Below are 13,459 nucleotides of genomic sequence, written 5' to 3'. Positions count from 1 at the left end.
ATGTGACTGCAGGAATGCAAAGTTTTAACAAATATCATAAAGTGTGCTTCCTGCTCGCTGCACAGAATGTTTTATTTTCGTCATGCAGGACCTCTAACACTCTCCTGAAGACCGGGGTCAGGATGTGTCTTCACACACAGAATAAAGTGTGAAAGGACATCCGACAGCAGCCGGCTGCAGGGAGAGCTGAGCCTCGCAGGGACTGTGGGGGACTTGGCTGTAAATAATGTATAGAAAACGTACCGCAAAAACACCCTTTTTTTTCCCAAGACACGGTCGAGAAGAATTCTGGACTCTGAACTAGGAAAAAGATTAGATAGAATTGAAAGTAAGGACAGCAAAGGTTTAAACCTAAAATAAATCTCTGCACTGTGTGTTACTTGCCCTTTGGGGTCAGACTAATACATGTTGCAGTTGACCTAAATTTAACCTTAAACCTGGAGAACCCACACGGTTGGGAAACTTTATTTTAAAAATCTTAATTTCATTTTTACTTTTTTTTTCTGCTTTTATATTTAATTTTTGCTGCTCAAATGAACTTTTCAAAGCCCAGAAGAAGACTTTTCTCTGGTTCTCCAGGGTTAAATATTTACATTTTCAAAAACAATATTTTATTTTAGTAAGAAGATACATTTTTTGTTATCTTTTTTCTTTTAAGTTTTCTAAAAACAAAAAACTGCAGTAATTCACTTAAAAAATGCACATGGCTCCTATGAAATAAATTAACTTAATCCATTTAATGAACTTCATAAATATTAAATATACACATTTTGGGGGCTTTTGGTTAAAGAATAAGAGGCTCTTTTGTGATTTTTAGGTTATTTTTGAAATAATTCTTGCAGAAACAGATAATTTAAATAATTTTATAATAATTTGTATAAATGTCTGCTGCTTTTATTCTTTTTTTTAACAATGAAAGTAAAATATGTTGTATTTTTCTGTTAAAATTTTACATAAACTTTTAGCAGTTGATTTCTATTCGAGTTCACTGACAGATTTTACATCAGCCAGGAAAGAAACTGATATCTTCACAATGGTTTTGTCTGAGGCTTGCTGTAATGATGCAGAGACACCAGGGGGTGGCAGCACTGTGTCACAGACCCAGCAAATTTTACAATGACTGCATGTCTTCTACTGGGTTTGTGATAGGACACAGTGTGAGCGGGTGTGACTGCTTGTTGAAAGGCCATGCTGTGTTGGTGTGCAGACCCTAATTCTGCTTATGGACAGCACGTGTTTGTGCATGTGCGTCTCCCCATAACAGTCAGCCTCCCTCCTCAGAGCAGATGAGACGTGGTCCTCACCAGATTCTTCATCCATAATGAAGCTGACAGCAGAGGAAGTGACAAACAGTTGCAATATGGTACACGGGATAGTGAGAAGCAGGAGTGTGACAAGCGAGAGGAAAGGTGGTGGAGGTTGATGCAACAGGACAGAGGTACCAGAGCGCAAAAATAAGTGCACCCTACATGAAATTTTCAAGTGGACTGACAATTCATTTATTAGTAGAAGAACTCTATAAAAAGCTTGTTTTGACTGTAAATGTCCCGAGTCAATTTGCAAGAAAGTGGTAAATTTTAACGTTTTTCTGAAATGTTTGGTTTATTCACTTAATTCTGCCTTTCAGAATGACTTTTTTTATTATTGCATCATAAATTGAGCCATTTTTCTGCTTTTAGATGTGTGGCAGCCATTTTTATCCAGCTTTGAAGGAGACACAAAGCAGGACTGAAAGAGAACATCTTTCAGTTAAGAGCCATGAGAAAAAGCTTTCTTAAAAGGTAAGCTTTTATATTTTCTTTAATTCTTTAAGAATCTGTGGACATTTCTTTAAAGTGAGGGTGTGAATTAGAGGAGCTCTCCTTGCAAACTGAGACATTAACTCTTCAATGTTGCCAGATTTGCTGTTTTTAGTCATTTTTTTTTAAAATATCATATAACATTTTCTTTTAAAGAGAAAATTCTTACAACTTTCTGGCAATTCTCCGAAATTTCCTGCATTGCTTGCAGAATGACGGTCTGCTGTTTCTGACTCTTTCAGCGCCATCTCTAACCAGGGTGACCCCCGGCTTAGCTCCAGCAACCTCATGACCCTGGAAGTGATTCAGCCAGTTTAGGAAATGGCAACAATAAATAATAAAACTCATCAGATGAACAAATATGTGTGTCTTGTCAGAACTTGATGCTTGGATGCTGCTTTTTTCTTCCATGTTTTAGTCTTCCGTCCATTCATTTTCCTAACCCGCTATATCCCTTTGCTTTAGTCTTTAAACTCCAAAATGTCCAGCTTCTGCGACTGCATGACTTCTAACAAGCATACTCAGCCCAGTCTGCTCTTATCGGTCCAGCGTGAGGAAACTGCACCAAACCAAGGAGGGAAAGTTAAATACATCCTAGCCTTCCTCAAACTTGTCTGCCTGACTGCTCCGCTCTGATACTGCACACAGCTGCAGCATTTGGAATAAACTCTTTATTTTTTAGCATCAGTGTGTCACCTGCATGATCAGCGACTCCCTCATTGGAGCTCCATCCTCTGCTGTATTCAGAGTGAACTGGCTTCAGTCTTAGTTTAGCTTAGTAACTTATCAGGACAGTGTACAAATACAATAAGCTTAAAAAGCAAAGATGCATGCACTAGATTGTATTTTAGTAGCTACAGTCTGGTGCATGGGGATAACCTGTGGATTATTATACAGATGGAAATGAGCTATTAGGGTTTTGTTCAAAAGGTTTAAAGGTTTTGTTCTTCACAATATTCTATCTCAAGAAGTATTCCCACATAAAATAATTTACGTAACTTTTTTTTTTTTTTTTTGCCAAATACTCCTTTGATAAAATGGGTCGACAAGGTCAACAATGAAATGTCGAAGCGGAATTTAAAAAAAAATCACCTAAGGTGCAGGTAGGGTCCCTTTTCTGGTCCCACTCCCGTTTTTCCATCGTTGCTCAAAGCAACTAAGCCTGGTCCTCGGGCTCACCATCCCCTGGCCCTGTGTAAAGCTTCTGCTGGTCGCAGGTGTCCGCCTTCCGAGCCGGGTTTCTGGAATTCAGTCGGTTTGTGCCGCTTCCCCGGTTTGCCCTCGGTGGGGCTGGCGGGCAGTATACAGGCTGGCCATGGGTTGTCACGGCCTGCCTCCCAGGTGGTGGCATGCCTCTCATCAGGGCACCGGCGTAGGTCTCCAGTGGTCGGGTCATTGGGCCTGGAGCGCCTTGGGGTGAGGCGGGTTCATGAACCCCTATTGTAAAAGTAAAATATGCCCAACACGAGAGGCCTTCAGCTGTGATCTGCTTGCTCTGCTGTTGTGCAGGACAAGTAAAAAAAATAAATAAAAAAAATAAAAAATCACATAATTAATCCAGTTCTATGAACTTCCATTTATCTGAAATGTTGAGGACAGAGAGGAGGACCAATCATTTAAAGTGGTTTTTGTAGACAACAGCCCCAGCGACACTCATCCCACATCTATGCATCCTTCCACAGGAATGCTAATCAGCAAGTTAAGTTTAAAGAAAACATCAGTGGAAAACAGGGAGAGATTTAAAAGACTCTCCTTTTCTAATCAACAAGATTATTTTCCTGCATACGGCATGATTAAACCTCCAAAGATGGAGGTGATTTGTGATGAAACGGTGTGAGAAAAGCACTGCTCTAAAAGCCTAAAGGTGCAATTACAACAGAGGCTTAGCATTAACAGCCGAGGCGGAGGGTAATATTGCAGACGGGGGGTCTGGGACTTTGTGAAAATGATGCAGGCGTTGTGTCGTAATGGAAAAAAATGGAAGGGGGCTCTCATCCAATCACCACAGAAAGAGCTGTTCTATTGTGAGAGCAAATTAAAATTCAGCTCATCAAGCTGAAGAGCAAACACAGGGATTTATTTATTACTGCCCTTAAAATATTGACCTGAAATGCATTTAGGTTTATGAAACGGAGAATGTTCTCCATTGTTTTCATTCTGTATCTCTGATTCCTGTAGTTTGGTTCATGTGGATTTTTTCTGCTCACGATGTGTTCCTTGTTGACCTTTTTCAAAAACTCACTCCAATGAAAATTGTGTTTTTAGTGTTTTTAACATATTTTTATGATGATAGGAGATATAGAAGATTAAAATGAAAACTGTATTTAGTAGTATAGTAGTATTTCTTTATTCAAATCATTGTGAATCAGGAGCAGCTAAAAAAATGGTGTTAGTAAAAGATTGTATTTGTGACATAAAAACTACAGAGTTCCCTGCTTCGCTCCATTGCATCTACTTACAAATTAGTTGCACCTTTAATGTTAGGTTGGGGGTGTGAGGGGCTGTAAGCTAGCAGGAGAAGCTGTAAAAAGATGGATGAGGGGCGGGATGTGATTGCTCCAACAGTCCCACCTAGAATCAAATTTCTAATGATCTTCTGCCGCTCTGCAGAAACACAGGTGTTTACATTTTGGATAAAAAAGCCCTAACCTTAATGAAAAGACTGCAGGAATGGCTTTTACAATAGATTAAAAGAATATCGGAGTGAGTCTTTAAAGGATTTTTACTTAGTTTGTTAAGGATTTAGCAGACTTTTTTTCTGCTAAAATGTCAGTACCTGTTCTGCATTTATGCATGACAGCTGGGAGACCAAAGAAAAAGAGAAAATGCAGCAAAGATGTTTGCATGTGAGAGATAGCACATGGTACAATGTCATCTTCTAGGAGTGGAGGGCCTGAAACCAGGGCTCTGGTTTAGACTTAAGTTACCTAGTCTTTATTGGAGCCACAGAGTCCAGGATCCTTTGGCAGTTGGAATCAAGCCAGGAGCAGGAAAAGGAGCTGCTACATGGACCTTATTCTGTTTTCATGTTGACACAGAGGTCTCAAGATCTGCAGATTTCCCCAGCGAAGGTTAAGGTGAAGCCGGTACTGGCGACAGTTCCGTTCGGGTTCTTTAAAGCCGACCAAAGGTACCAGGCAGGCATCCACTGGATCCAGAACCCGGCGGGCCACAGAACCTCCCAAAAGTAATCCAAAAGTCGACCTGGGATCATTTTGCATCAGGATGAATCTCAGGTTTACCAACCAGCTGTGTCATGATACGAACACGAGACGGACCCTTGGGGATCCGTCTTGGGGATTAGCGTGGTCTTGGGGATTAGCGTGGTTTTGGGGATTAGCGTGGTAGGGGGTTCTTGCGAGGTTGAGGCCGAGGTCGAGGCGAGGCCGAAGGTCCAGATGAGGTTCTGTGAAGAAACCAGAGTTGGCATGGCTGGAGATCTTGATGAGTGGCGTAGCTGGAGTTCTTGAGGAGCGATTAGGCTGAGGATCTGGAAGGAAGGAAGGCTTCAGCGTAACCAGGAGGACAGCTGCTGCTCAAGGTGGTTTAAGACTCAGGTGACTCTCGTGACATGAGATTCCTGAGGCACAAAAAGACAAGGTTAGCCAAGGTGCGAGACAAGGGGACCAGACGTAGAGCTCAGAGAGACTAGGCACCATCAGGGTTAACAAACTGGCGATGAATGCTGGATCTGGGTCTCCTTAAGTAGCACGGGTGGTTTGATGAGATGAGTAGTCACAGCTGGTGAGTCAGGAGCAGGACAGAGCTGGGAGGGGGAGGAGAACTGACAGAGGCACCTTGACACTCTGGCTTGTAGCGGAGGCCAGGTACAATGTCCGTGGCAACCACGTAGAGTAAGGTTGGAGTACAGTCGAAGATCCAATAATGCTTGGCGATTATAAACCAGCAAAGACTCATTTCATAAACTAAACTAAACCAGAATGAACACAATCAATTTCAAAAGAGACAGATGGGCAGCCGGGTGTGTGGACCATCTTGCCAATCGCATGGCTCAGGGGTTTGCATCCTGTACCTTTCAATGAGTCATTTGTATCTGTTTCCCACAGAAATGAAAGCACAAAGAGCCGCAACAGTAGGGGTGTTTGAAAAAATGTTTTTGCTGACATATCACGATAGTTCATTTAGCAATGTTTGCATTGATTCACAATGTTGTTTTGATATTAATTTAATTATTTATTTTAATTTTTATTATGAGCGTGATTGTTCCTTTGATTGTTTGTCCATTTTCCACAACCTTGAATAGACTTTTCCCTCTGTCAAACACCCAGAGTTAAGATGAGTGATATGATGGAAACAAACTCATTTTGATGCAGACTCCTTTCTATTTATTTATTTTTCTTCTTTAAATCCAGTAAACCCAATAAATTATATTAATTTTATGGATGAAGCGGCTGTCAGTTTGTTTCGCGTCTGGAATCTTAAGTTGTGAGTCTAAGCCCCGCCCCCGCCTCTTTACCTGTTCTTTGTTTTCCCCCACGTGAACGCTGGAGGGGAGCTCCAGTGTGTTCTACACAGACAGCGCAACATACGGTCATCGTAGCAGCAAGATGACAAGATAATAGGGGCGCCCTGATGCAAATTTAATTCATTTGACGCGGAAATGGGTGGTTTTAGTCTAGGGGAAAAAAAGCCTTTTTTGGGGGGCATTCATGTGTCCGCTACGAGATCGCCACTGGCTGTCTTTCCAGGAAAACTTTCCATCCCATAACAGAGTCTGGTCGGCTTCACAGCTGCATACACGCTGCTCTCTTCCTCCTGCCTGCTCGCTCTAACTGACGGTGTTAAAGGCACCACGACAGTCTTAGAACATGATAGTTATTTTACAAAAACACAGAAAGCACAAGGATGAAAGAGCCGCATGCGGCTCCAGAGCCGCCGGTTGCTGACCTCTGACATAGCTTAATGAATGTCACCAATGGAGGATAGTAAGGTCCCCCATTGGGGACAATCACAGTGACAGTCATTGAGCTATGTGATTGGCAAGGTGGCACCCGTATGCCCGGCTGCTCGGACCATCAGTGTTCTGTTTCAGGTCCACCAGCTGGGACTTGAACCAGAGGCCTTCTTGCCACTGCCCCATGTGCCCTCGTGCAGCCCTTGGTATTTATAATTATTCTTTATTTTTCAAGGTCATAACAGATGCATGAAGCAGAATTGATGCCTTACAGCTACTGCAGTCCTTGGTTGAGCTCTTTTAGAGGAGACATACAGTAATTGTGCAATTAGTACTAAAAAACATCAATAATTAAAACTCCAAGATGCATTTAATGGCCCCGCAGGCACGACTAGCCACGCCCTCACCCTCCTCTTCTGGCCCGCCCTCACTGGCTAAGTGGCTGCCATACACCCCTCACTCTCCCTTTCTGTTCTTGCCACCCTGGTCAGAGCTGAATTTAAGAAATTGGTGATTTTTTTTTAAAATAGTGGCTTTTCTTTTGGTTTTCTCCCCATAGCAACGATTTTATTTTTTGGTCGCCTGGGTGAGACGAACAGGTCTATGTGCATTTTATAAGAATCTGCAAAAGTTCATTTTTGGATTTCCTTAGCAACAAAGGATTTTGTTAACCATGCAGAACATCTTCGTGCTGTATATGTTTTCATTCAGCTTGAGCCAACGATTTATGTACGGTATTATATTTTTTAAATATTTTGGTCAAAAACGTGTAAGCAACAGTGAAAGGATTTTTTGAGCTTGCCACGTTCTTAAATTCCTAATCCTTTTCCAAATAGCTTCCCAATGATGCTTTAGGACAGGGGTCGGGAACCTATGGCTCGCGAGCCATATATGGCTCTTTTGATGGTCACATGTGGCTCGCAGACAAATCTTTAATTATACTTTTTTTTTTCTCTCATTTGACCAGTCCTTCTCGGGCGCGATGCGATGCCAGAGGCGCGCAGTAGTAGCGGTGCTTAGAGAGAAAAATCTGCGCCAGCATTATCAGTTTACTATTATCTATTATTTCACAGAGTTTGTACCAGCCGGAAACCTGTGAATTGCCGTGCCTAAAACTGCGCGCTCCCGTCTCTGAGAAAGAGCGCGCAGATGCGGGGACGGGATGTGTGAGGAAGAAAGCAGAGGGTGGGGGTGAGGGGTTGTGGGGACCGGCAGCAGGTGAATCGCGCAGGGATTGTAAAAACGTAAAACCCGCTGCCCGTCACTCACTGCAGCGTGTGAGTGTGTGTTTGGCTCCATGTCTGCATGTGAGTAATCTGTCTCACATCTACAGAACATTCAGACCTACGATCACGTTTAAAGTCTCAACGCCTGCATGAAGCAGAAACTCACCACGTATCAACCAGACTAGACCATCAGCAGAACTACCACGAGAAATACTCATCATTTATTAGCAACAGCATAACGATGTTATTAAAAAGAATCCACAGACTTATTGTACTCTAAAAATGTTGAAATTAAATCAAATGCACACATTCACTTGTATATTTAGTTTTAAACATATTGTCGCGGTCTGAGTTGGACTGGGTGGGTGTTAAAAGTTCTGGAGTTCATTAAACGCATCAAGCAGAGATCTGATTGGCCCTCAGTTCTGTCGCTCAGGCTGTTGTTAGGGAGTTTGGACCAATGGGGTTCAGCTATGGGCTGAATAAGGGAAATGGGAGGGCTGGAGCGGGAGCAGGGGAATATAAAGTTGGGAGAAGCGCTCTCGTCTCGGCGGGAGAGATTCAGGAGTTGCTGAATTAATTGAACGGCGTTTGTTGCGGTCTGCAGTAATCGGAATAAAGAACTTTAAAAGAGGTTAAGTCTCCGTGCCTCAGTGTGGGAAAGGGACACTACATTATTGTATGGCTCTTTCGAAATTACATTTCAAAATATGTGGCGTTCATGGCTCTCTTGGCCAAAAAGGTTCCCGACCCCTGCTTTAGGAGTTTGGAAGCTATAGATTGAATTTGTAATGTAACTTCAGTGGGTAGGGTTAAGTCTAAAGAAACCGCCAACATCATATCTTCTCAACAATGATGGTAATTTTTTTCCATATCGCTCCTTTCTCCTCTTCTTGTTTTCTGTCTTCTTTCATGCAGATTGTATAAACCTTTGGGGAGGGTAAAGTTTGTTGATGTCACATTCAGGTTGGTGACCTCCGTTTAGCGGCTTCATTTTGACGGCTCAACTTGTTCCAGGATCCACGGCATTGAATTTCCTGTTTATTGACTAGTTGCTTTGTTCCAAAAGCTGTTAAATAAATGACATGAAATCCAAGAATTGAAATTGTTATTTTTATTTACTATAGGGAGTTGCAGCCTTCAATTTTTTTCTAACCCCCCCTTCACTATACAGCTGCTTACTTAATGCACAGACATGAAATCAATTTCAATCTTACAGTCTAATAGAAAAATCATTTTCCCCCCAAAGATGTTGTTACTCAAAACCAAAGTTTCCAGTTAAGTGAGGTTATTTTCAGAAGTGTGAGAAGAATATTACTCATTCCAATGTGCAGCACTGCTATTTCTCTTTGGGGGGGCCCATGTGTAATCTGAATGTGACATTTGAAATGAGGTTCAGTAATCTTACTTATGCTGATCTACAGCTGTGAAGCTCCTAATGACAAAGCCAGTTAAAGCATGTTTCATTCTGTTAGACGGAGTTTAAATTGGTTCTGTTTGGATCTTTCTAAGTGCCCAGACTGCCCTTGAAGAAGAAATGAAGGTGCAGTTAACATTTGCATGAAAGAACAACAAAACTGCAGAGCGTCTTCCCCTTCTGACTGAGGATTTATTTTCCTAACTGCTCTTTAATGCAGCATCAAATCAATAAGCAAGAAGGAAGGGTAAAAAGTTAAAATTTTTTATGTTAAAATCCAAGGAAATCCCAGATTTTGTTTTCTTGGACTTCTTGAGTTTAGCTTGGAGACAAAAACAGACTGAAGGACAAACATATTTTCCTCACCTGGACACCATGGATTAATTTTTTTAAAGGAATCCACCAAACCTTTTTTCCCCAAACTTAAACCGTATCATCTCACTCAAAAAAAGGAAATTACCAGCCAATTAAGTTAATGAAAAAGTAACTTGTCATTTCAAACAGAAAATTTTATGTTTGTAAATCTTACGTGAATGAATCATGTCGATTGTACATAAAAACAATCCATTTAAAAATTACTAATTTCAATCATGTTGATCCAACATGATACCATTAAATTGGATGCATTAGTAATCGCAAAACTTGTGGGATACCATTTTCTTTGTCTATCTGGGCAGATTGTGGTCTAAGTGTGAGTTTTTGTCCATGGGTTTTATTGTCTAGCTGTTTTACTCTGTTTTAACTAGTGATTTAAACTGTTATGTTTTTTTTTTTTTTGCACCATGAGTTAAAGTTTGGTAGAGGATGATGACCAACCCCCTTGTGTGGCAAATTGTTAATGTTCCAATACTTAACACAGAGTTTGCGGTATTTGAGCTCCTGTCTTGTGATGTGGGACTTTGCTGGATATTTCATGTCTTTGATGTGAAAATTATTAGACCCATTGGTTGTAACTTTGGAACAACGTATCAATTACAGATGAATAAATAAAATTAAAGAAAAAAATAGAAATTTAAGTTAAATAAACTTAATTTACTTAGGTGTGACCAATTGAAGTGATTCAATTAAATTGGATCAACTTTTTTCTTTTTAGAGTGAGCAACAATATTAATTTAAAGTTGGGTGCAACTGCTCTATTTAAATTGAATCAACTTAAATGTAGTAGATTGAACCTAAATACATTAAGTTGACCCAACCTAAATACATTAAGTAGGACCAACATGATTCATTTTGGTTCAAGTAACGCAATCTAATCATGTGGAAATCCTTTCCATAATTTTTTTATGTTCATTCAAAGTGAACGTTTTTTGAGTGTGAACTCAGTCCGTTTGCCAATCATATCAGTTGTTTACATTCATTTTGGAATGACATAGACGCCATTTTACTATAGTTTTCAATCCCAATTTAAGGAGAATGGTTTTCAGAAAGATTTTGAAATTTTTGATTTAAACACCTAATGCCCCTTAGAATAAATCCTTAGGATATGTGTGGCTTAGTGCAGATTGCCCTGTTTGTTTTAGTTTTAGTACATTGTTTTGGTCTTGCCCTTGCTTTGTTTTTTTGATTTTTTTAAAAATTGTATTTTTATTTTATTTTTACAATTTATTTTGTCTCCACACCTTTTAATCTCTGTTAGAAAACCTAAAAGCAGCTTGTCAATTTTGAGGATTTTCACAGTTAAAAAAATAAAATTCTTAACCGCCCAGAATAGAGTTTTTTTTTACAGTTTCGGGTTCATTGTGGAATGATTATGTAATTTAACGATATATATATATATATATTTATATAGATACTACCATGTTGCTGCCGTGTTACTGCCGTGTCACAAGCATTGTTTGGGAAGAAAAACTCAGGTATATTATTAAAACTCTATCTGTGTACCGTATTTCTTTGTAATTATATCATGTGTTGAACCTTTCCTGTTATTACTTTTTTTCTTTCTGACGGTGAAATGCAGGGGAGATCCTCTCCGCCGAAGCCCTCTCCTTCGGGGTTCACTTTCCCTTTCTGACCCTCAGAGTCTCCAGAGTGGGTTAATAAAGAATCATTCACAGCTCTTCTGGGGGAAACCTTCTTTTATCACAGTTCTCCTTCACTCTGTTTATCAAACATGAACGCGCACCCCCAACACACTTCGCCCTCTCGCTCCCTCCTCCGCTGCAGGCTCCCTCCTCTTTCTTACACACGCGCACGGTTTCAGCACATACACATCCTCATTCTACAACACATGTTTTAATGTGGGCACATGTGGCTTGTAGACAGGTGCGGCTTATGTATGCATAAAATGGTTTATCCTTTAAAAATGTAATGGGTGCGGCTTATAATCAGGTGTGCTCTATAGTCCGGAAATTACGGGTACTTTGTAGGGAATAATTACGCATTATTTGGGTTCAGTTTTCAGACACTCTTAACTTCCCTGTAGGAATGAGGTTTGGACAAATGCAGAAATGATTGTCCTGTGAGCTGAATGCTGATTGAGATAAGTTTCACTCCAACACGGATGTGTCCTGTAGTTTTGTTTAGTCAGTAGAATGGAAGCGTTACTCATGGGCAATCAGAAATGAAAATAAATGAAATCCAAAAAGGATTATTGGATTCCCTCCCTTTCCCCTTCCTCCCCTCCTCAACTTATTGTATGTTTAATTATGGAAAGAAAAAAAACTATTTAAATTCAGTGTTTGGGGGATTAGTTTGTTTTTACCTTCAGGATAACAAGTATAATCTTTTAAAAATTGCCTTTTTCATTCCAGTTTTCTTCAAATGCAATTACCGTTTTGTTTGTTTGCACTTTTTTGTGTTTATTTCACACAAAAAATGTTCCGTAGGGATTTTACTATTATTTTTCGCCAAACCAATTTCTGAAAGCTTTCAGTGCAGCTCGATGAGGTCATTTGTTTGAATTGGCTCTGTGTAAAGCAGTTTCAGCCCGATTAGCATTTTCTGTCTCGATCCTCCTCACATCACCCCCTGATTCATTCTCAAGCCTTCTTCTGGCACGGCTCCACTCACAAACAACACTTCCAGCTCAGCTTTGATTAATTCTCACTCAGATTATAGAGCACGTTCTGGATAAGGTGAGGTGCTAAATATAGAATAATGCAGCACCAGATGATTTCGTGACACAGCTTGACAAATTTCAAGGCTTTAATCTCAGCTGGAATGACAGCCGTGTCATATGGGATGTGTTGCATCATTGTTACAGTTCCTCTGCTTTGCAATTTACATCTAAAACCCACCTGAAGTGTTGTTTCTATGCAGATCGTCTAGAACCGGTGGAATAAAGGGCCACAAGAGAAAACATTTCTTCACCAAACCAACAAGTTGCTGTGAAAAATAAAGCTCTGTCACTTTTTATAACCATAAAGAAATGTATTTGCCAATTCAGTATATGCAAATGTTTGTATCATTTCGTTTGTTTCTTTTTCATTTCCATCTTGAGATTTTTGTAGGGAATAGGCTTTAAAAAAATGATGTGATTATGTTCCTCTGAGTTCAAAATTGGGACTATAATATATGATAAAGCACAAAAGGGATAAAAAAAAAGAATATCTGGAAAAGGGTTCCAGCTTATTCTTAACAAAACCCAAAATTCAATTGGATAGATTTATAGAATAGAATGTATATGGAGAGAATCTGACTGTGAATTTTGCTGCTTCAGGTTCAACTGTTTTACTGTACCTCCTGCAACAGAATATTTTGTTGTGTTTATCTTTGATTTCAGCTTTAAAGTAAAGTGTTGAAATTATGCAAACAATCTTATTATTCTCTTCACAATTTGTTTTCCCTAAAGTAGTACAAAAAAAGGAAAGGTTATGTTTCTCCAAATAAAAAATAAACTGCACCCACTGCTGTCTGGTACAAATATAACTTTTGTTTACAATATATGATGCTTTACCAATATTATTTAGAAATGTGGCGCAACAAAGTCAAATTAGAGAACAGAGACCTGAATTTGTTAGATATAAATATAAAATGTATTTCACTTTAATGACACAAATGATCAGTTGATAGGTTGAAGGTTCATTTGTGTTTTGGAGCATTCAAAAGAGGCTCTTCAAAAGAATTTTCTTTGAGCAGCAAATGTAACATCATAGCGGTTATA

General features: G+C 39.8%; 1 long non-coding RNA gene across 1 annotated transcript; it reads left to right on the top strand.

The window, feature by feature from the left end:
* Positions 1 to 1,116: 1,116 nt before the first annotated feature.
* LOC105355077 lies at positions 1,117 to 2,176 on the top strand. Its single transcript, XR_909587.3, has 3 exons — positions 1,117 to 1,438; positions 1,680 to 1,781; positions 2,042 to 2,176. It is a non-coding gene; the product is annotated as an uncharacterized LOC105355077 (long non-coding RNA).
* The last annotated feature ends 11,283 nt before the right edge of the window (positions 2,177 to 13,459 follow it).

This window comes from Oryzias latipes, chromosome 11 (assembly GCF_002234675.1).
Source record: "Oryzias latipes chromosome 11, ASM223467v1".
NCBI classification, from domain to species: Eukaryota; Metazoa; Chordata; class Actinopteri; order Beloniformes; family Adrianichthyidae; genus Oryzias; species Oryzias latipes.
Note: the sequence above shows the minus strand (reverse complement) of the source record. Positions and strands in the feature narration are given on the sequence as shown.